Source organism: Hyaena hyaena, unplaced genomic scaffold (genome assembly GCF_003009895.1).
Source record: "Hyaena hyaena isolate Hyena2069 unplaced genomic scaffold, ASM300989v1 scaffold_7, whole genome shotgun sequence".
In the NCBI taxonomy this organism is placed as follows: domain Eukaryota; kingdom Metazoa; phylum Chordata; class Mammalia; order Carnivora; family Hyaenidae; genus Hyaena; species Hyaena hyaena.
In genome coordinates this window covers 4,767,081-4,788,643 of record NW_024080639.1, presented here as the reverse complement: position 1 = coordinate 4,788,643, position 21,563 = coordinate 4,767,081, and the positions used below count along the sequence as shown (strand labels likewise).

Here is a 21,563-nt window from a genome sequence, read left to right as displayed (position 1 = left end):
TACAGGGACAGGTAACCGGGACAGGGGGATTGTGGGAAATTTTTATCCTTTTAACTCTACTTTTCTGGAAACCCGGCATTTTTTTTATTGTGAGCATGTTTTCATTATTAAGAACATATAAGGAATTTTTCGTTGAGTGAATAAAAGAGGAAGTCAGGAAAGGAAACAACATGAACTAAAGAAAAGGGAAGAGAGAAAGAGGCAGGCAGAAAGGAAGCAGGGAGCTGTTTTTGTGGGAAGGCCTTGACTCCACCTCTCTCAGGAATCATGGAGCTCCTGTAAGCTTCCTCTGGACATCTCTTCCCTCCAGGGCCCATTCCCTTAGATTACTCTGTTCTTAGACCATGACTGAGGTGTACAGTGGCAAATGGCTCAGAGTCAGACAACTGGCTGTGTGTCTTTCTGCAACTCACTCAACCTCTTTGAGCACATTTCCTCGCCTGCCATGCGGGTACACTTGGACACAGCTGGAATGTGGGAGAAGCAGGATTCAAATCCAGGGTTGTCTGACACACGCAGGGCAGTTCTCTTTTTCCATTAAGGGGGCCCAGGAAAAGATAGCTGGGAGAAGAAAGCTGCCCCCAGCCAGCGCCAGCCTGGGAAACTTCTGGGCAGGCTGATGCTAGGGCCAAGGTGCTAGGCACAGAGCAGGGAGGCTGGGGGCCCAGGCAGAGGCCAGTGCTGCTCTAGTCCCTCCAGGAAGCCAAGTGATCCCTCCCATAAACCTTTCACCCCTGCATGCTCTGAATGGAGCCATTCAGAGGAGGAAACCTGACCGGCCGATGTTTTATATGTTTTATGTATGGTCCGGTCGCGCCAGCAGCGCAGGCCTCCTGGGAGGTATTCTTTTTAGCTACAGCATGTGAGTGAGTTGGAGGCTTGAAAGAAGCAGCCCAGTCACCCACCTGTCCAGGCCCCTCACCCAAGGACTCCTTGCCTTGCTGGGTGGCCGGAGGCAATGTTAACACGTTCTGTGCCCAGCACTGGTGGTGGTGGCCCAAGCCAGGCATCCGTCGGGGGTGTGGGGTGGGGGTGGGCTGGCTCATCATTCCAGCCTGTCTGTTGTGTAGCCAAACAAAGCAGCTGGCCTTCTCAGACACCTGCGTGGCCACCTCCCACGGGGAGCTCCCTCCCTGTCCAGCTATTGGCCCTGAGTAAGGCCAAATCCAGGGGAGGGGAGTGAGCACGTTCCCGACGCTCTGGGAGAGGATGTAACCTTTGTCAGCCTTTTGAAATTCCTCTGCTGCTGCAAAACAGGAGCTGGCTGCGGGGGGTGCCAGCTTCCATCCCTCCCAGCCTCCTCTGGGGCAGTGTCCGCCCCTGCTAGGGTATCCATCACAGGGTAGATTGGCAGCGGAGGCTGGGTAACACTACCCCTCCCGCCTTGCTTCCAAATGAGTTTCGGCGGTGCTGTGGCTCATGTGCATGAGTACCTACTCTGTGCTCAGTGCTTGTTAGCCCATCACTTCCTAGTCTTCACAACCTTTGGGGGTAGGAACCGCTGGGTCTCACTTTTATGGGGAAACTGAAACTCACCGAAGAGAGTGACCAGCTGGAGGCCACACAGGGAGTTATGGCAGAGCCAGGACCCAGACCCAAGCCTGTCTGTCCCAAAGGAGTATTCTCTGCACTTTGAGGCCTGGTCTACTGACTTCTTTAGGTCAAGAGCCCAAACCCCCAACTCACCGGCATTTTGTCTTTTCTCTCTCTCTTTTTTTTTCCTCCTTTCGCTGAATCATCACAAGCCACAATATGTGGATGTGGAAGGAATGGCAGAGATCGCCTCTTCCAAGCTGTTCATTTCTCAGATGGAGAAGTGGAGGCCCAGAGAGAGGAGGGTGCCTCCTGAAGGTCGCATGGCCCAAGGGCACTGCCCCGTGTGCTGACCTTATTCCAGGCCTCCTTCTTCTGCTCCAGCCCCAGATTTTCTAGTACCTCATCCTCCTGGCGCCGCCCCCCCCCGCCCCCCCGGCATTTGGCAGATTGGTCACGAGCTAGCTCATAACCCCTCATGTAGTCATCCACATAAGGGGGGGCGTGGCCTTCATTTGAAATGGCCAGGAGACGGCGCTGGGTCCTCATGGCACTGATGAATGATATATGACTGAGGTCCAGTCAGAAATCTCTCTGGAGATGTCAGTGAGAGGGAATTCCATAGAGGACATTGACCAGGTAAGACGTGTGAGAGCCAAGGGGCCCAACAGAGAAAGGTAAGCGGGCCAGGAGCTTAGCATCAGCCAGAAGCTGCTCCCACCCCGGGGCCTAGGACAGAGAGAGGAGGTGGTGTTACCCGAGTCCGGGAGCTGGGGCAGGGGCGAGAATCTAGGCGGGGGCAATCTGGTCGGAGCAGGATCGTAGACCCAATGCGGTTTTTGTTGGAAACACAGCGATGGTGGGAGAGGGGAGAAATACCTTGGCTTTTCCCTCTTCCTACTTTCTTCCATGCCTCCCATTGGCCAAACCAGCCCAGAAGCCATGTAGCAAAGGAGTCTGGGAAATGTAGTTCCTGTGATAGGGAGCGGAGCAGGAGAAGAGCCAAGATAGGATCTGAGATCAACAGGTAGTGACCGGCACAAGCTTGATCCAGCATTACGGCTGTAACGGCAACCATTGGTGAAGTGTTCCCCAGGTGCTCTACCTCCAGTAACTGCTTTTCCCCCCGTGGTAACCCTTTCACAGACAAGGAAGCTGAGGCACAAAGTAATGAAGTAACTCAGCCAGGAAGTGGGGGAACTGGCTTAAACGCTGGTCTTATGCTCAGACTCCACCCTCTTTCTTGCTGCAGACCCGCCCGCGCCCCGCCCCCCCCCCCAAGCGGGGTTCCAGCCATGCCTGGGAGCATGCGCTCTGGGTTGAATGGCACCTCCCTCAATACAAGCTAGTTGTTAACCCATCTTACAGCTGAGGAAATGCAGACAGGTTACAAGAACCCGCTGGGTCACTTGGCACATTGGTGGCAGTGTTGGGACTTTCGACCCGTCTCTTCTGGCTTCAGAGCACACGCCCTTCAGAGCACAAGAGACCCCTGCCCCTGTCCAAGGTGCTCCCTGAAATCCCTTCTAATGGCCACTGTTGGGATCCCCCATAGCCCTCTCTAGCTCATTAACTCTGACCGGCTGGCTGGGCTGGCGTGCCTCGTGCATGACCCACACGCCCAATTAGAGGAATTCAAAACGTCATTTATTTATCAATGACTTAAGCTCATTTGATCATGAAGGATGGAGCCCAAACTGTTCTCCGAAGTCACTATCGTCCCTCAGCTGTGCCAAATCCGCCTTTGATCTACTAATCCTGAGTTTATAAGGTTAGGAGATAAGTGGGCGGAACGAAATTCTTTTCTCTTTTGGTCCATCTAAGCGGCATGAAACCCCCAAACATCATAGACCTCCTGGGCCCCTGCCTCCTCGCCAGGATAAGGCAGACGGTGTGTGAAGGGGGAGCTGGTGTCCTGGTGCACAAGTTATTTGGGGCAGCAGGCACCAGCCCCCGATCTGCCTACTTCTTTTTCTTCTTCTTCCTCCTCTCCCCCTCTCCCTCCTCCTCCTCCTGCACTGCTCTCTGGATGCCAGCCTGGGGCTTGGAAAACCCAGGAAGCCAATCCAGCTACTGACCTCACCAAACTGCTGAGAGCCTGCTCCACCCCCCCACCCCCCCACCCCCGCCTTTCATTTTATACACAAATCTGCTCTTCCATCTGGAGCCCTACTGCCTGGTACTGACCCTGGGGAGGTGACAGAAACCCTGTCCATAGGAGAGGGACAAGATTTCAGGCCAAGTGAGCCCAATCCAGATTTATGGTGCCCTTGCGGGAGAAAGCCCCCAGGGAGTGTTTATAACTCAATGCATTGAAGAGCATGAAAGATTTGTAGTCGGACAGTTGTGATGTAAAGTCCAGCTCTGGCCAGTTATGTGACCTTGGGCAACCGGTTAACCTCTCTGAGCCTCCGTTTCTTTATTCAGAAAACGGGGATAATGACGGTACCACCATCATTAATTGAATTCTCACTGCAAGAATCCAATCAGGACACCTGCAGCCTGGTGCAGACTAAGTGCTTTACAAAGGGCGCTGGTCCTGATGATTTTCCTGATCCTCTGTAAGAACTTAGCTCCCAACCATGCAGCATCTCTTACTCACCCATTTGGTGGGTGCCCTGTGGGTCTGTGGCCTCTGTCTGTCCCCACGAACCCTGGACACAAGTTGTGTGGCCCCTGCCACGTTGCTTAGGCCAGGGCTGGGGGAGACACCCCAGGAAGCGGGACAGAGAACAACATGGGCTCTGAGGAAGATGGGGGAACGTGGGCAGGTGCTCTTGTGAGCAGCTATGACTGACTCAGGCCACGGACTGCTAAGGGCCACAGGAGAGAGGTTCACTGGTTGGAAGAGGCCACTTGGAGACTGGGGCGGAAGTCTCCTGGGTTGCTGAGAGGCTTGGAATGCAAGTGTCCTGACCTATTTCATGCCCTTTAGATGCAAAAGGCCTTCAAGGGCAAGGACTGATCCTAGACAGGGGAAGGGAGAGGCCGAGGCCGACCAGCCTGATTCTCTTCCACTGGGGCGTGAGAGAAGCGGGTAAGGGCAGGGTCACTGCTTTGGGTGTCTGGAGGCTGTATTCTCACCTGACTTCCCACCAGCTCTGAGCCAAGTCCCCTCGCGTGGAAAACATCGCCTGACCTCTTGCCTGCCTCTCCCTTTTCAAACTGTATACTGGGAGCCCCCTTGAGCTAAGGCTCTTCTTGATTCATCTTTGAGCAACCCACCTGTCAGCGGAGGGCACTCCGTGTATAAGATGTCCATAAAATAGATCAGATCCTACACTTACATCTTGGAGTGGGGATGGGTGGGAGACCAAGCTCTCCTGAGATTTCTGCAAGGTTCAAGTGTGGACAGTTTCATGGTCATGGCTGGCTCTGACTCCCTGGCCCCCACTCCCCACCTCCTCTCTCACTTCCTCTCTCCTCCATGACTGAGTCCTTCCCTGTCCCTGCCCCAGAGTGGACCCAAACTCTTTCCCCACATGCCCTGCAATTACCGCTGACACTAGTCATTTCCTGGCACAGCCGACTTAGCTGGTTGAGGGTTTCAGGAGAAGGAAGTTCGTATTATAGAAACTGCCCAGTTCAAATCCATGTTGTGGTCACTCTTCCCTGGAAAAGCCCCTTAGCCTTTGCCCCCAGGGACATTTTTCACTCAGTGCCTGTCTACGTGAGCTCCTGCTATGCGCCTGCTGTTTTCTCCAGCAAGTCCTTAATCCCGGCGAAACCCTTACGTGGGGGCAATTCTGTTTATTACCATCTTCCGAGCATGCACATCAAGGCTTCACCCTCACACACAAAGTGCCCCAGCAAGATATTTCTCAACAAACCTCAATGAACGTGCATGCTAGCACACCCCCCTCTCTGGGTCTGTCTTCTCTCCTCTGTCTGTGGTGATCACCGTGTCTACCTTTCCATCCAGCGACCCTGTTGTTTGGGATCAAGAGAGACTAAAGCACAAGGAAACAAAAGGGCCACACAAACGTTTGAATCCTCCTTGGAATAAGTATTCCATGATGATCACGAGGGCATGCGGCCTTTGGAAGAACTTGAGTCTCTTCAGTTTGGATCTCCATGCAGGAAGTTTTTGACCTTGCTGACAAAAGGGCCCTTTGCTCTCCCCACCGCTGAGATTTGCCAGATGCTGGAAGGATGGCTCAGAAACTCTGAGGGTCCCTGTCAGAGAGGAGAAAAGATGTCCGTCTCCTCTCATTTGGTCTCTCTGTGGGGAGAGGGACTGTTTTATTCTCTTCCCCACTTCTTCTTCTTTTTTTTTTTTTTTACCATATGCAAATCTCTCTCTTGGCTTCCCTCACAGCTTGATAAGTGATTGGTTCTTGCTTTCAACATCAAGAGCAAGGCACATATTTTTTTACTTATGCGCAATTCTGTGTCTAAGTTCTCGGGCACTGAGAGAAAACAATATAGTTCTCCTGCAGGAGGTAGACTGTGTAAATATATATTAGTTTGGGGAGAAGGCACGAGGGATGATAAAATATTCAGAAAGCGGTCTCTTCTTGAGGGATGTTATTCTGCACAGCCAGGGAGCAGATTAATGACACCGTTTGCGAGGAAGGGAGACCAGCCCCATAAAATATGGATTAGTGGGGATGGTGGTGGGGCGGATGGGGGTGTCTGGGGTTGGACGTGCAGACCCCAGCCTCAGAATCTGGTGCCCACCTTGGTCTCCCTCTTTGGAGCTCCCAACGGCTGGCTCCAGGGCCCTGGGGGAGTGAACGCTCCGATGTGGATGTGCCAGCCATACCACGGGTAGCCGCAGGGGACCCACTGGGCACTGGAGAACGAGGTGAAGAGTTGGGAGGCCTGGCCCTGCCGCTAACCTGCTGTGTGGCCTTAGGCAAGTCACTTAAGTCTCTGAGTCTTTGTTTCTTCTACTATGCAATGAAAAGCAAAGGCTTCTTAACAGGGCTTAAGGGGTGGTGTGGAGTGCATAGGGTTTTTTCTGGAAATGAAGCAAGACAGCAGAGTTGTATTTGCCACGCCTCACCATCAGGAGTGTACTGTACATGCTTGAAGACATTCTCTGATAAGCCAGGTGGAGGTGGGGGGGGAGGCCCCCTCAGGGCCCTGCTTGAGTAACCAGAGATGGCCCCTAAATTGCCTTCTAAAGTGGACAGTTCTGTTAACTAGGGTTTTGTTTGGTTTGGTTCAGTAGGAGTGCAAGTTTGGGGCCAGAGCTGAATTGCTTGTAGGAATGTGGCAGAAAGCATGGCTGAGGGTGGCTAACACCGTTTGGCCCGCCCTCTAAGTCAACGGTGGATAAATATTTACAGTCGGTTGGCCTGCCAGAGGGCCCTGCATGTCTTGGACCAGGGCTGATCCCTGGCGTTACTTCTGCCTCAGACACTTCAGGTTTCTCTGTCCCATTTCTACTCAGACCCCAATTCAAGACCTTCCCGGAGCCGAACTCCACCAAACTGAGATTTTATGACAAAGGGTGGCCTCTTGCTACTCCCTCGGATTTCACACAGCAAGAGTAAAAGCTTTGTACTACCCAACCCGTGTGCTAGGCACCATGTTACAAGTGTTCTCTCATTTCACCCCTAGAACATGGAAGTATGATGATTGTCCCATTTTACAAATGAGAAGGCTGAGGCTCAGAGAAGTCAAGGAACTAGTCCAAGATGACACAGCAGTGAGTCAGATGCAGGGGCCAAGGCCCCGACCACTGTGCTATATTGCTCCGCGGGACTATCTCCTCTCTTCCAATTAAACTGAAGCTTCTCAGGGGAGGGTTTTGGTGCCACTGGCCCCTAGGAGGTAGAGCCCAGTCCAGGCAACAGGGGGCTTGGCAGATCTCCCCGTACCAGGCCTTCCCAGCCCCTCTATGGCACGGTCCTTGCCAAGTTACAGGTCTGGGCTGGTGAATATCACAGGACACCTGCTTGGGGTCCCGGAAGCTCTCGTGTCTCAGATCAGAGGATGGTCTCAGTGTGTTTGTCAGCAAGGGCTCACTTGTGACTGGCTCTCCTCTGGGTGCCCCAGGCTGCCTCATCTGTGGTTTCTAGCAGCACGTGGATGACCCCAGAGGCCAGCCCATGAGCCTCTGGGCAGCGATGGGTCTCCTGGCTCTGAGCCCAGGTGTCCACGCAGCCCCCATGGGCCAGCTGAGGAGCCGCTCAGACGTTAACTGAGTCAGAACAAGTGGCCACATATGAGACAAAAGACATCATAGCTAAAACTGGGAGGGGCACCTGGGTGGCTGTCTCTTATGCGTCTGACTTCGGCTCAGGTCATGATCTCACAGTTCATGAGCTTAAGCCCCGCGTCAGGCTCTCTGCTGTCAATACAGAGCCCACTTGAGATTCCCTGTCCCCCTCTCTCTCTGCCCCTCCCCTGCTCGCTCTCTCTCTCAAAAATAAATAAATTTTAAAAAATTAAAACATTTTAAATTTTTTAAAAAACTGGGAGTAAATATTTGTAATGCACGTAACTGAAAAATATTTCTACCTGCACCATCGCGACAGCCTATCAAATATAAGAAAGAAGGCAGACAATCCAATAGAAAGTGGGCAAAGGGTAGGTGACTTGCAGGGTCAATGAAGCAGGGCAAGATGCAAAATACTTAGGTGTGGGCATCTGAACAGGTGCGGCCTGGCTGGGCACCTGTGTGTGGTCAAGGTGTCGGACAATGCTCCACCCACTCGTGATCCAGGGAATGCAGGGTACAGGAGCCGTGGGAGAGCTCAGACAGGGCCTCCTGGGCCCTCCGCTCAGCCCTGGCCTCCCTCCCAGGCTCCCTCCCACCCCAGATTCCCCAGGGAATATCCAGCTCACCAGGTGCGGTTTATCTCAGGAGCCGAGGCTGAAAGGTGTGAGTTGGTCTTCAGGGTCGGAGAATCTGTCCCCTGCAGGTTCCCTAAAATGGGACCCTCCCTCCCTACTCAAGATCAGAAGAGGAGGTGCCCTCTCTCCGTCTGTCCCCATTCTGGGAGCTGGTTGTGGGAAGTCACGGCAAGCCAGAGGTCTGGTCACCTGCTGCTCTGGTCTGACTGGGTACAGTCATCAGAGCAGGATGGACGTGACGTGCCATCTGACACTGTCCGGGGTCTTAGGCAGGACAGGCAGGAGCTCCCTCCCAGACCTCCCCCTTCCCTGCAGTGGCTTCGGAAGGGGGCCGGGCCCTTCTGCCTGTACTGTTAGAGGAAGCCCAAAGGGGGCCCAAAGCTTAGAGGGGGCCATGGGCTTTCTGCCTTTCAAGCATCCAGAAGACGGCCTGGGAGAGGGGCTCATTTCAGCGCTTCAAGGGGCATGAGGCTGGCCATCAGTCCTAGTGTTGAGCAGAGGGGAGAGAGCCGCGCCCTCCACTTTGTTAGGGCCCCGGGAGCAAGAGGAAGCTGCCCCCATACGGAAAAATACCCTTGGCCTTTGCTGTAGGGGGTGCAGGCAACGGTCATGGAGCTGGGTGAACTTATAGGGGCACAAGGCTCTGTCCTTCTTCCCACAGATGTAACGGGTGCAGCCCGTGATCCTTCCAAGCCTACCCCCCCCCCCGCACCTGTTCCCTACTTCCAAATCTCCCTAGTCTGTACCATCTGTGGCTCTTTCTGGATGCTTCCTCTGGCTGCTGGGACTTATGCAGTGGAAGTGCAGGGGAGTCACTGTCCCTGGGATCACACTACAACCAAAAACGGACAGCTCTCTCACCCCACGGGTGGGATACCGGAGGTAGGGTCTACGCAGTCCCCAGTAGGAGTGAGCCTGGGCTGCCCGCAGGTGGCCTGCTCATTATCGTGCCCCCAACCAGCTTCTGGGGCCTCCACCCCTCTCCCTTGCAGGTGCTTCCTAGGATCACCCCCTAAATGAACCCCCTATTTCAAATCCTGGTTTCAGATCCTGCTTCTGAGAAACCCTGCTTAAGACAATAGTTGTAGCAGAACTAAAACTTACGGGCTTGGGGGTGTCATCTGCAGAAGCGATTCACAGGTGACCCAGGGAGCCTCACTGAATCGCCCAGCCCTGGACACTAGCGAATCCAGCCTTCCTCTCCTGGGCACATAACTTTTTTTTTTAATTAAAAAAATGTGTGATTTCCCCTGTTGATAACCACTTGTGATGTTCACACCATAAAACATAGAATCGTGGCTTGGGCTCCACAGTTTTACTAGCCACTTCTGCACGCCTTTGACAGTTCTGGTATGTTTTCAACTGTCTGCTGTATCCACTGTCAGGCAGAGGACACGTTCCCCTGAAGCTCTGCTTGCTCATGCTCTTCCCCCAGTCCATATCAAGTCGTCCCAAGAGGGGGCCCCTGACACCTCTCCCCATCCCAAGCCCAAAGGAGGGCTGGCCTCATCTGCGGAGAGCATCTGTCTCAAGTGGGGCCAGCACAAGGTAACTAGAGTCAGGGGTGATACGGGCCTTGAGGGGTCGGTCCGGAGATCTTTCCCAGGACCGTTGGCAAGTTTAGGACTTTGCACACGAATCGTAGGCTGGCACACAACTGAGTGGAGAATCTCACGGGAGGGAGTTGGAACAAACCTTGAGTTGCTCCATGGAGATCCAGAGTGGGAGGGGACCGTGGCCATATTTGACCCCTGGGTCTCGAGAAGTTACGGGATAGACGTGCAGGTGCCAGGCTGGAGAGGCGGAGGGTTCACTGCCCAGAGGGCTAAGTCATGGTGACTTTCTCTAGGAGAGCTGGTGGGAGCTCTGAGGAGATGGGCAGGCACAGGGGCGGGGAAGGTCGGGTCCCCTCAGTTGGGGACTGAGCTCACCTCCCCCAACCATGCATCTGTGGCCTCATTGGTCTCCTGTGATGAGGAGTTAGTTTAGTGGGTTGTCACCTGCTGGATACCTGTTGACAATCTTTCACGATCATGACAGAATCATTGATACTGTGTAAGTTGGTTGCCAGAAGCTTATCTGGAAGATGGTCCCAGGAAACACCAGCAAAAGAGCAGGATAGCGAGGTGGGGAGGGGAAAGTGACAATGTGGTGAAGGCAAGGACAGGCCCTCAAGCGAGGAAGGGGAGCCCCTGAAGCAGGCATAGAGCACACACCCCAGGCTCTCCCGCCTCCGGAGTGTTTACACACCGCCCCCCCTCTGACGTGGGTGGACAGCTGCCCTGGGGCGCTGCCGATCTTCCGGCCATGCTGTCCTGTGGCTGGAACGGACATGGGGGACATGGGGGACTCTGGCCATCAGAGAAAACCTCCTGGCAAAGTAGTAGGAAAGACCCAGAGGCTATGGGCTGGGCAGCAACAGCCTCTGCTACACTCCGGTCTCCAGACACTACTCGGCCCTGGCCGCCTTGCCTGGCTCGCTCTCACCTCACAGCCCTGTTCAGAGCAGGTCCCTCCTTCATCCAGAACCTCAGCACTAGCACCCCAGAGGCTTCTGGGAGCCCTGACCATCTGTAGTGCTCATTTTGTGCTAACCCAGGTTGGGTCAGGGCAGTGTTCTCTTTCCTGGGTTAGGTTGGCTGGTGTGTGGCTTGTGTCCTCAAAGAGATAGCACCCTTGTTGGGGCGCCTGGGTGGCTCAGTCATTTAAGTGTCTGACCGGCTCAGGTCATGATCTCGAGGTTTGTGAGTTCAAGCCCTGCACTGGGCTCTGTGCTGATGGCTCAGAGCCTGGAGCCTGCTTTAGATTCTGTTTCCCCTTCTCTCTCTCTTTGTCCCTCCCCTGCTCACATTCTGTCTCTCTCTCTCAAAAAATAAAATAAAACATTTAAAAAATTATAAAAAAAAAAAAAAAAGAGAGAGACAGAGAGAGACAGCACCCTTGTGTCTTAAGCAGCTCTGAGTTGCAAGCCCAGAAAAACATTGGACACATAGTAGGTGCTCAGTAAGTGCTTATTGTTTTCACTGTCGACATGGTGATGGTGGTGGTGAAGGTGACAAGTCAGGCCGCCAACGAGCATGTCACGGGTCTCACTCTGTAGCTACTTGCTCTGTTTCTTCCTCTTCTCTTTCTCCTTCTTCCTCTTCTCCTACTACTTCTCTTCCTCCTCCTCCTCCTCATCCTTCTCCTCCTTCGTCTTCTAATTTATTTATTTTGAGAAAGAGAGAGGGAGAGGGATAGAACACACATGTGTGGGAGAAGGAGAGGGGCAGAGATGCAGAATCCCCAGCAGACCCTGCACTGTCAGCGCAGAGCCCGATGTAGGGCTCAAACTCACAAACTGTGAGATCATGACCTGAGCCAAAGTGAGGAGCCCACAAACCTGATGCTTCACTGACTGAGCCTCCCAGGCGCCCCTTGCTCTGTTTTTTTTTCCGACAGCTCACATCATCTCTCTGAATCTCTTGTCTCGTAACAGACCCTTTAGCCGGTTGTTTTAAATGGTTCCCTTTCCCTCCTTGGCACACGGGGAACCCACACTCTCCCACATCCCTGGTGGCTGGGATCAGCTGTGTGACCTAGCGATGGAACGTGGCAGAAGTGATGCCTTCACCTCAGGGGTTTGTCTTGTAAACCCTCCCAGGCACATCCTTCACTGCCTTTCTCCATCTTCCACTAAAGATGGAAGGAGCCTGGCCACTGGCACCCCTGAAGGGGTGCTGTTCAGGAGCGCCCTGCTCTCGGACACTCCCACGGGGCTGCCGTGCGGGTGGGAGATGGAGTGTTACTGTGGGAAGTCCCTCCAGTTTACGGTTAATTGTAGCAGTCCATTTAACTCCGACTAACGTGAAAATATTTATTTGTTTGTTTAATGTTTATTTATTTATTTTGAGAGAGAGAGTGAGTGTGAGCTGGGGAGGAGCAGAGAGAGAGGGAGGGAGAGAGAGAATCCCAAGCAGGCTCCACACTCAGCACGGAGCCCAATGTGGCTGGGACCCTGGGATGACGACCTGTGCTGAAATCAAGAGTCGGATGCTTGACTGACTGAGTCACCAAGATGCCCCTTATGTGGAAATATTTAATAGGGTTTTTTTTTTTTTTTTTTAAATTTCTGAGAGAGAGAGAGACAGTGTGAACAGGGGAGGGTCAGAGAGAGAGGGAGACACAGAATCTGAAACAGGCTCCAGGCTCCAAGCTAGCTGTCAGCACAGAGCCCGACGCGGGGTTTGAACCCACTAACTGTGAGATCATGACCTGAGCCGAAGCCGGACATTTAACCAACTGAGCCACCCAGGCGCCTCTATATGGAAATATTTAAAGATGAGAATAATGTCAACGTTGAATGGGCTGCCACCAACATTAATGCTATAACCTGTTTAGAAGATGCTACATTAGTTTCCTAGGGCGACCATAACAAAGGACCGCAGGCTGCATGGCTTCAGCCCCAGAAATTCATCTTCTTTTAGTTTTTTCTAGAGGCCAGAAGTTCTGGGTCAAGGTGCTGGCTGGTTCGGTTTCTTCTGAGGACTTTCTCCTTGGCTTGTGGATGTCTGTCTTCTCCCTGAGTCTTCACCTCATCTTCCAACCCTCCACCGCCGACCATGTCTGCATTCAAATTCCCTCCTCTTATAAGGACACTGTCCTCTGGATATGGGCTCACCTCAGTGACCTTGTTTTAGCTTTGTCCCCTCTTTAAAGAAACTGTCTCCAAATACAGACACCTTCTGAGGTCCTGGGGGCTAAGATTTCAAACTATGGATTTGGGGGACACAATCTGGCCCATAGCAGAACCTCAGGAAACATTCCTTCCTTTCTTCTCCAGGAAATTCTAAGACACTCCAGTAATTAAGAGTGATGTCCACAGCACATCCAACTTGTTCTGAACTGTGGTGTTCAGGAATATCGCACTGGCCCTTTGTTCAAAGTCTAATCCTTTGATGGAACAACATCGAAGATGCTATGACTCTATGATGTACAATGTGACACGTGTGAGGCCACTGCAGAAGTGGGTGCCCAAGCTGTGCTCGGTGGGGAGCCAGGCAGCAAGATGGACCACGCGGCACCCTTGGCCTTGACCTTCTGTAATTGACTTCATCTGTACTTCAGTGGGGCTTTAAGAGACCAAGTCATAATAATGACATCAACTACAATTTCTTGAGCGCTTACGAAGTGTCTGACACTTGGCTAGGCACTCCCTGCGCGTTATGTCATTGAGTTCTCTCTACGTGGGTTCTCTGGTTATCTCCCTTTGAAGAGAGGCCCGGAGCTTAGACAGCTTGCTCAAGTTCACACGGCAAGGGAGAGGCAAGGCTGGGTGGGTTGGGCCCACTGTTGTGTGTTGGCCGGATAACTTGTTGGATGAAAGGGGCAGATGTGGCTTCTTTGACGTGACAATCAGGTGCTGGCCACACCAACTGTGCTGGCCCCTGACACCTGACATTCCCATTGTTGGCTTGGGCTGGAGCCTGCCCTCTTCTGCCTTCAGGGTGAGAAAGCTCCCTCCCGCCTTCTTCAGTGTTCATCCTGAAGTCTGGCCGCCCTCCCTGTCACGGTGCCAGGGGCTGTGAGCTTTCATTCAAGTGGAATTGAGCCGAGGACTTTTGTAGCACTTCATTTACATGTATGCCAACAAGCTGAAATGTGCAGCAACCTTGGAACCCTTTCAAAGGCGGGAATAATTCCTCTGAAATAGGTCTTCCGAAAGCTTTATCTTGTCCTTTCTTTTTTTGTTAATCTTGGAGCCCCTTAGCATGTCAAAGCAATTTTCCTAATGTCACATCTCTTAGACATTAGCATGAAAGGGCTTTAAGAGATGATTTGAAAAAGAATAAATGTTGAATGAGCATTTATTATAGAGTCGCTTATGCTACATTTGCATTTTGACTCTATTTCTGCCGTGTGGGCTGGAGAGGCAGGCTGATTTGAAAGTCAATGGTGTCTAAACAGGCGACGCTACAACTCTGTTTACACTCAGCTGTTTCCTCTACGCATTAATTTACAGAAAGAGGAGATTTCATTAGGCTGATTTTTCTTGGGGAATGAGATTAAGCAGAGCCGGTGCGCGCCTCACACGGAGGTGGGATTCCCAGTGGGAGCCGAACCTGTCGTCAAGAGTCCGTGAGGCAAAGGTAAGGGGAGCCCATTCTAAGTGCTGACTGCTTTCTGCACGTGTCTTAGTAAATTAATTAGCGGTGTCCCGTCTCCTGCAGGAAGCCGGCCTGGCCCAAATGGCATAGTGCAACGGTCAGAGCCCAGCCTGGGAACAAGGCACCACGGACATGACTCCCTGAGGTCCAGGGTGACTGCTTTCATCGGTTTCCTCCTCGGAGCCACGGCAGTCACATCTCTCCTTGTCTCACAGGGTTGATACGAGAATGACATGCTCAATGGAAGCTGGCTAGTGCGGCGCTGGGCACCCAGGAGGTGCTCCATCAGTATGAGCCGGTTTTAACATTTAACGCTGTTATTGGCTTATGGGTAGAGTTTGGTCAGCGTTCCAGACAAACGACCCTGGTTTGTGCCAAGTATGGATTTTTCCACCTTTGCTCTGGAAGACCCTCATGTAGGTTCTGACCACAGGCGGGCAGGTGGGTGTGAGTGGGTCCTGGGGCCTGTGTGTGTGTGTGAGTGTGTGTGTGCCTGTGCATGTGACTGAGGGAGAGAGAGAGAAAGTGAGAGAGGGAGACAGGTCAGCTCAACACACCCCGAGGCCCCCCCAAGCATGAGCTCCCTGTCCCCTGCTCTTCCCAGCCTCCAGTCAGCCTCTGCCACTCCATTTTCCTGCAGGTTTCTCTCTGTATTTGTCCCCTCACCAGACTGTAAGCTCCTTGAGGACAGGAAATTATGAAATTTATTAATTATGAAACTATGAAATTTATTAATTATGAACATTATTAATTTTCATCGAAATCTGGCCCCCACTGAAGGCACAATGAATTCACGCTCAATCAAGTCCATTGTTCAGGCTTGGTTTTCAAAGCCGCCTCATCCGGGTCCTAAGCCAACCTTAAGTGGAGGTCCAGTCCCAGCGGTGCAGAGGGCGGTGTGGGTCGCAGCTGGGAGTTGGGGGAGGGGACTGGAGCCCCGTCCCCTGGGCAGGCCTTCCCTGGGCCCTAGTCCCTTCAGAGCACAGGGCCAAGCCCCTCACTGGGATCTGCCCAGAACTAGATCATTCCCTTCGTGTCACAGGTGGGGAAAGCCCAGCTTCCGAGAGGGGACTTCACGTGTCCCCCGGTCACGCAGGCCTGCTGGCTGAGCTAGGTCCGGCCTCCAGGTCCGGTGCGGCTGGCCCAGCACCCCTGGCAGCCTGCCAGGCCTCCTCTCTACCCTGTCCCATCTCTCCAGTGGGGCTGGATTCTTTCTGGAATGCTCCCTAAAGCCGGCTCGGGGCCAGGCTGCTCTCATCCTACACTCCTTCCCTCCGTGCCTCTGCTACCAGTGCTCCATCTCCAGGGGTCCATCCTCCATCCAGCAGCCCCCCGACCACTCTCCTGCCCCCCCCAGGGGGCTGATACTCCGCCTTCAGTAGACCTCTCACTTTCTTGTCCCTGTTTTCTTGACATTTACACAACAGCGACAGTGACATTGCTTCCTGAGCAGCTACTATGTGCTGGGTGCTGCCCGTGGCCCCATGAGGCAGCCACTACTGCCCCTCCTCCCCCCATCTTGCTGAGGAATGCGTGAGGTCACAGCTCAGCAACAGAGGCAGAGGCGGGCTTTGAACCCAGGTTGTGGGGTCTGGCCGACGCTAGGGACTCCATGATTGTCAGGTGGTCAGGCGGCGTCCACACAGGGGTCTCCTACATTTCCCCTCGTCCTGGAGCCTTCTGACGGGGGGGCTTTGCCCTGCTTGCTCTCTTCCTTCCCCACAGCCTTCCGAGCTCAGTGTTCAGGATGTCACTGATCTCAGCTGGGAGTCAGAGATGATTATCTCCCCCTGCCGCTCATCTCCCGAAGGACCTGATCCCAGCCACTGCCCTGAGACACTACACACAGTGTGCCTATGAGGGGAACCCAGGACCGTAGGACAAATGCCACCCAAAGTCCCACTGAGCCTGGCAGAGCAGGGACAACCAGCTGTGTGACTCCAGCCAAGTGACTTAACCTCTCTGAGCCTTAGCTGCCTTCAAATGGGGATAATCCTAAACCAGTTGCTTCTCCTTCCTGGGCCTCAGTTTCCTTGTCCGTAAAAGTGAGGTTGGATGGTCTATTTCCAAATTCCCATTTAGCTTAGCAGGTCTCAGACCCCCTGGTGCCAGGAGTGGGACTTGCCCCTCTCTTCGTCCCCCCATCAGAAGGCAACACAGTCCCACCTGGAGCCCTCAAGAAAGGCCCCCACAGCCCTCCAGCAGCCCTGCTGCCTGGGGCGCACCCTCCCTGTTCTGTAGGAAAAGATGGAAAGGTTGCCAATCAGAGGCTACTTGAAAATGTAATCATAAGTTTTGGCTTAGGAGGAGAGATTGAGGTGGGGGCGTGTGTGGAGAGGAAGAGAGAGAGAGGTTAGAGAGAGAGACTTGAGAGAGAGAGTGACGGGGGAGAAGAAAGCCCACTTCAAGGCCGGCCCCCCTCCCCTGGCTGGAAACCTGTGTGTGTGTGGATGAAGGGAACGGAGCAGAGGCAAAGGAGCACGCGGTGCCCACTTTGAACGGTGGCCTTTGTGCCTGCCTATTCAGGGCGGCCTCAGGACAATGGGGGGCAGACACACAGGGGAAGACAATGACAGGGACAGCGCTGCCTGCCGCTTTGCATTCCCTTTGAAGTGGCTCTGCCCTGGGCCCCTGCAGGCTCCAAAAAGAATGCTTTTGTTGCCCGCTCCAAAGATGCTGTAAGATGCTGAGCAAAAGTAACCGGAGGGGATCTGCTCGATTAAAAAAAAAATTAAAGATAAGAAACAAATCAAGCTGGCCACGTGGGGGCTGGCGGCAGCTTTGAACCCTGAGAAGAGAAGGGACATCGTGATCCAGCCCTATCTCCCCTCCGGGTAAGTGGCTGACTTCTGGGGGTCACTCTCTATAGGAGCTGGGGCCCGGGTGGGGAGTCCTAGCTTGCTGGGGTCTCCTGCAAGTTCCCCAAGCTGGATCTGGGACCCGGAAAGCCCACTCCAGTGCTGACGTTTGGGCAGAAACGTGCTGGAGGCAAAACCATAAGAACTGTGCTGTTTACTGACTTTGGCCTGTGCCAGGCATGGGGTTAAGTACTTGCTTTACGGACTGCGTGATTACCTTAAAAATGCTTTGCTCTTCTTCATGTGATGAATGCGCAAACACAAGATATCTCCACATCCTAGGGGTGGAGGTCAGCATCAGAATGACCTAAATCAGGGGGCGCCTGGATGGCTCAGTCGGTTGAGCGTCTGACTCTTGATTTCAGCTCAGATCATGATCTCACGGTTCCTGGGATTAAGTCCTGCATCAAGCCCAGAGCATGCTTGGGGTCCTCTCCTTCTCTCTCTGTCCCTCCCTCCACTCTCAAAAATACATAAACATTAAAAAAAAGAGTTACCTAAATCAGGAGTCTAACTTGTTGGGTTCTGGGCCGTGGGGAGTAGGTGGAGCAGGCAGAGCACTGCAAAGTTCCAGGGGGTGCCTTCCCCTGTGCTGCTTCCCTGATTCGTACCATGGTTGTGTCATGGTACCTGCTGGAGTTGTGCAGTGTACAACTTGTACATCTGCACATGGTGCCCCTGCCAGGGATAGTTAAGTGATATATGGAGGGTCCTCATGAGGAATCCACACCTTCAAATATTGTCATAATCAACATCAAGAATTTGTATATTAGTGTGAGGATTGTCAGAAGCAGTTTTTTCACTGGTGACAAGAATGGAGTTCAAAGTAGCTGCTTGGTTGGTAAGGCTGGACGGGCCCCACTCCCTGTGCAAAACGAGATGTAAGCCCTGGGAAGCCCAGGAGTCTAAGGCTAGGACACTAGGCTCGGCACAGTGTCTAGCTCATCGTAAGTGCTCAGTAATTGTTATAATTATCCCCATTCCACTGCTGAGGAAGCTGAGGCTCCGAGAGGTGAATTAACTCGCCCAAGCACACACAGCTGGCAAATGGTGGTGCCAGATGTGGCACTCCTGGGCCCTCCAGCGCTGGCCTCTCCTGACTGAGAGGATGCCTCTTCCACTTGGGCAGTAATGGGGTCAGATGGTGAGTTTGTGAACCATCACCTCAGGCCACGTGTGCCAAGGCCGCCTGCTCAACAGTATCAGGTACCTAGACCTTGAGCCCCAGGTCCATCAGATCTTTTAGACCTGCCCTGAGCATTCGGGGAACTCTTCATGCTTGCCATGCCCTGGGGCTGCCCCCAGAGGCTTTTTGTTCCCCAGAAAGTATTCAAAGGGGCAGAATTGAAGATCTCGGACTGATGGACAATCATCTGGGTCCCTTTTATCAGTTTTGGGCACCGAGCCCCATTTCTGTGCTGGCTCTTCTTTGGAGGACTCCCAGGGGCGGCAGCTCTCTGTCCACACCGTGGAGAGTCTCAAGTGCCTGGGAGCTTGTCCTCCAGCAGAGCAGGTGTGGGAAAGCTCCCTTGCCCAGGGCCCTTCAGAGTTCCCCAGGCGATCAGGTTGAAGCTGCCCTCTGTGGGGCTGACCGGAAATCATACCTTGTTTGGTCCCGCGCTCCCCCGTGCTGCTTCTCTGATTCGTGTCCTGATCGCACTGCACGGGCTGGAATCTCACCCGGGATCTGGTCCCTGGGATGCTGGCCCTTTAAGAAGCCCGCACGCACAGAAAGTCCAGCCATCTCCTGTGGGAACCAAAAGTGAGGTGTTCGGCTGAGCGAACTGGACAGAACAGTCTGGGGCGTCTGGGGCGTCTGGGGCAAGTGGCCCAAGGCCACTGCTTCTGGGGCCTCTGGAGGGAGGACTCGCTGCCCTGACGGGCTTCTCTGATGCGCTCAGGGAAGTCCTGCTTCTCCACTAGTGGGTGGCTGAGTCAGGACTTGAACCCAGGTGTTTCATCATAAGCGTCTGACTTCAACACAAACCTGACCCCTTTCCCCGCAAACACCCACAGCACATTTCTTGTCTGCAGGCCCAGCGTGGGGACTTTTCTGAGCTCCCCGTCTACCGACCTCCTTCCCACTGCCCTGCAGGTGAACAAGAGTGAGAGACACACACAGAGGCCCCATCAGGGACAGAGACTGTGAGCTGGCAGGAAGCAGAGGGCCTGAGAGCCCAGGAAGGGTCGTGAGCCCAGGACGGCAGTGCTTTTCCTGTCTGTCTGTCTGCCTGCCAGTGTCTCTGGGTAACCAGTGCCTTTCACTGAGACTCCTTGGAAACTCTGGTGGCCCTGGCTTGCTGGCCAAGGCCCTCCATGTCTGAGGCTGCCTCTTTAGAATTCCCCAGGGCATTCCAAGAAGTCCTCAGTGGCTCTCACAGCCAAAAGTCTGCTTATTCTCGGCTCCTGGGCACTTAGCAGCCCGCAGATTGGCATGGGGAGGCAGCCAGTGACTCCTCACCCCTCTTGTGGCCGGGAAGCCCCTGATTCAGGCACCTCCTTGTGCCCCTAGGGGTGAGAGCCTAGCACCTGAACAGCCTATTTATCAGCCTGAGCTCCCTACCGGGCAGAGCAAGGCCCGAGAGGGATGTTCATTTACCGGATCCAGTGTGTGCTACGTAATGTGCCAGGCGCTGAAGGGGGAGAAAATATGCACAGTGCCAGCTCCCTGCTATCTGGAGCATGGAGCTCAGCGTAGTGGCCTGGCAGGTCCCGAGCGGTCAGAAGCGACTGGATACCAGGCCAATAGGCTGAGTCAGACTGGCAGGATCTCAGCAGAAGGAGATCTGTTCTCAGGAGATCAGGAGGGCTTCCTGGAGGAGGGAGCATGCACTGAGCTTTGTGCATGGAGTCACAGGGCTGAAAAGAGAATCAGACCACCACTCCTGCCTTTATCCAGGCTGTTGTCCAGGCCTAGCCTTGTGTCAGACCTGTCATCTATCCCACAAGCCTGCGAAGTGGTTCTTGTCCCTTCTTGATTCTAGATCAGAGAACTGAGGCACAGAGAGGTTGCAGAGCCACACAGTTGCTGACTGGCAGGGCCCAGGTTGGAGCTGTCAGTCTGGGAGGCACACAGATCCTGCAAAGGAATAAATCACTGTCATTCAAGGCCATGTGTTCTTCAGTAGGAAGGAGACCCTCTGTAGGTGTAGGATGGAGACTGGGAGAGACAGCGAGGAAACGTAAAGATTGGGCTCTTGCAGGATGAGTAGGAGTCTGTTCAGGGCAGAGGAAGGCATTTTACGCAGAGACAAGTGCTAAAACATGAAGGTGAGAGAGAGCCATTAAGGAGGAGCTTGTGGGTGGCCTGGGTGTGGCCGGTGTGTGGGGCTGGAGGGAGACGAACCCGGGGCCAGCATTCAGCACCTAGTAGACACTCAAACATTGCTTACCGGATGAATGCATGCATGCAGGAATGAATTGTATCCCTGGTCTGTTAGTATATAAGTAGGAGTTCAGTAAATGAACGAACGAACGAACGAACTGTATTTCCTTTGCCCCTGCACGCACCAGGCACGCAAGGAGCGCTTGCTGAATTCACGACGGAATGAATGAAGGGGTGACGCCCGGAGCTCGCTGGGGGCGCTGACGCAGCCTCGCGCGGCCGCGCCGCGCGTCCCCGCCCCCACCGGTGCGCGCTCTAACGCGGAGCAGATGGCGGGCGGCGCGGGGCGGGAGGGGCGAGGCGAGGCGAGGCGAGGCGGGGCGGGGCGCCCGCGCGGCGGCAGCCGGGCCTGATTAGGGCCCCTCCCGCGGGCGGCCGCGGGCGCTTTGAAGTGAGCCGCTGCCGGGCCGCTCCGGCCGCCCGGCCGTCCCTGCCGCCAGGCCGTCGGTCCGGGGCCGGCGGCGGGGCCGGCGGCGCGTGTTTATCCAGGTGCGGGCTGGGGGCTGGGCGCGGGGATCCTCTTTCCTCCAGGCCCATCTGGGACTTCAAAGCGCGGCGCTGGGCTCAAAGGCGGCCTCGGGGTGGGGGTGGGGGCGGGGCGGGCGCGCGGGCTTCCTGCGCTTGGCCACCCCCCCCTCCCCGGGCGGGCGGGCGGCCCCTGGCCCCGCGGTCCCCCACCCCCACCCCCACCCCGGAGAGCGCTTCCTGGAGCGCGTACCGTGTGCCCGGCTGTGCTATCAGTGTGTGATTTCCTGACCTCTCATTGCCATCTAGAGACAGGCGATGCTGGGATTCCCCACTTTACAGGTGAGGAAACTGAGTCTCAGAAAGGTC

At 54.3% G+C, this 21,563-nt stretch overlaps 1 long non-coding RNA gene across 1 annotated transcript; it reads left to right on the top strand.

Annotated features, from left to right (window-relative positions):
• Positions 1 to 2,078: 2,078 nt before the first annotated feature.
• LOC120237970 lies at positions 2,079 to 14,597 on the top strand. Its single transcript, XR_005530097.1, has 3 exons — positions 2,079 to 2,210; positions 14,342 to 14,468; positions 14,550 to 14,597. It is a non-coding gene; the product is annotated as an uncharacterized LOC120237970 (long non-coding RNA).
• Positions 14,598 to 21,563: the final 6,966 nt, after the last annotated feature.